Source organism: Triticum urartu, chromosome 2A, assembly GCF_056163025.1.
Source record: "Triticum urartu cultivar PI428250 chromosome 2A, HENAU_Tu73, whole genome shotgun sequence".
Classification (NCBI taxonomy): Eukaryota; Viridiplantae; Streptophyta; class Magnoliopsida; order Poales; family Poaceae; genus Triticum; species Triticum urartu.
Window position 1 is genome coordinate 304,625,473 of NC_141874.1, and position 1,991 is coordinate 304,627,463.

The 1,991-nt window shown below is 40.6% G+C and overlaps 1 long non-coding RNA gene across 1 annotated transcript; it reads left to right on the plus strand.

Moving 5' to 3' along the window:
* The first annotated feature begins 214 nt into the window (after nt 1–214).
* On the plus strand, nt 215–1,323 carry LOC147984906 (uncharacterized). Its single transcript, XR_015615082.1, has 2 exons — nt 215–693; nt 1,030–1,323. It is a non-coding gene; the product is annotated as an uncharacterized LOC147984906 (long non-coding RNA).
* The last annotated feature ends 668 nt before the right edge of the window (nt 1,324–1,991 follow it).

The following is a 1,991-nucleotide window of genomic DNA, read 5'->3' on the forward strand; positions in this document are numbered from 1 at the left end:
ACCAATTCTGTCAACATGGACAACGTCCACATCAGCTGCATGCCACATCAGTGTTCACATGAGGCTTAACATGCATGTGATGCCATGTCATCCTACTGTTACCATCTCATAGATCTTTTCTTTATCCTGGAAAAATAGATCTTTTCTTTATCAATAAAATGTTCGATTTAGTGTGTATCGCTCCTCTTCCATCTTCTGTAGCCGACGATACACATCGTCTTCCATCTTTCATAAAGGACGCAACATCTTCTTATCCTCAACCCCCTGTTTGGTATGCACATCTCCTCACTCCAATCGAAATCTTTAATAACCTCCATCAGCCATCCGCACCGCCCAAGCCAGCGGCAATCTCTTCCTCTGTGCCACCCAAGATGGAGGTATTATCTTCATGCGTCCACACAGGTGGTGCCTGCCTTAACCGTCCGTCCGTGCTAGCCAAGCCGGCCGCACAACCGCCGGCCACCAATGTCTAAAGTGGCGCTCCTCCATTGACGTAAGTGCGGCCGCCTCGCTGCAACCTCATGGCGCAGCACGCCTTAGTTTCTATCTCCCTCCAAAGCATCTGGATCCATTCCCTTCCTGTAGTATTGTTGTTTGGGATGGCCCTGTGCACCCGCCTCTCTTTGCTTTAGATGCAGGCCGGCCGCACGCTGCTGGCAATACGGTAGTTCTTACTCCATTGAACCCAACGAGGTAATCATGCATGTTTCTTCGATGTCTGAGCATTCAGACCCTTAATGTTGCATTCTATTTCCTTCTCCTTCCTTTATTTTTGTTCTCCGGGATGGCCCATCTAGCTGCCTCTCTTGATTCATGTTCAACCTTCCTACTGCCAGCAATTCAGCACTGTTGCTAGATATTTGCTGCATTTGTATTCTTGTACACATATTAACTCTTTGCATTTTGTGACGAGATAATTCGATGTAGATTTCTTACGGCTAATGTAGCTACTTCGTAATTATCTCTGTACTACACTGCTACTGTCCGGATGTACTAGCAATAACTTGGTTTGTTTGTGTATGCTTGCAGGTATACAGTCGAGTCTACACTTTCTGTTATATTTTACCCAAAGCAATATGACCTCACATAACAGTGGACTGCTATTGAATCATAATCTCACATGTGAATGATTGACAATTTTTTCTCTAATCTTGATTGGGGCTAGTATTTATAACTGCAAAACTTTGCTCACTTTCATGTTTGTTGCTTGGACTTCTCACACCTGTAATTTGTTTTAATTTATAAATTGTTTTAATTTTCAAACATATCATTCATCAATTATGTAACACTGAAGTAAAGATTGGCTTCAACATTATCTCTGTATTATCCTATGATCGGGGTGTTCTAGCAAGAAAATGATTTATTCATTTGTGCTTGCATGTATACAATGCATTCTACACATTTTTATATTAACCCATATCAATATGACACAAACACTGACCCTGATAACCTCTCTACACTTGAATAAGGATGTCAAATACGACTGACAAAAGATTTTCCTGTACTGTAATCTTGATCATTGAAAAAATTCAGTCACTTTTAGGCAGGTACTTAACTTAATCTTATTCATCTGAGTTAACTGGTACCTGTGTCGCAACATTGTACCAATTTTGTGTCATTGCAAAATAACATGTGCACTTAACTTTTGCTCACTCCTTTTACACCCATGCAATTCTACACATGCTTATTTTTATATACCAATAGGTCACTGCAGGTTGGGTTATCTGTTTGTGAACTTATATTTTTCTTTTTGTTCAAACTATGTTTTCTCAATGCTAGCAGAACTCCATAGATTATACATCTTCAGAGTCTTGTTTTTGCACATGAGAATATATCTTAAGAGCCCATTGCGAGCCATTAACTCCGCAGAAAATGCTAGCTGCCAATACAAATTCTTTAGCTATCAACAGTGTGATCAATAGTATGCACAATCTCACCACACAGAATTTGCTGAGATGCCGAATGCTCTACCTTTGTATTTCCATCGTCCG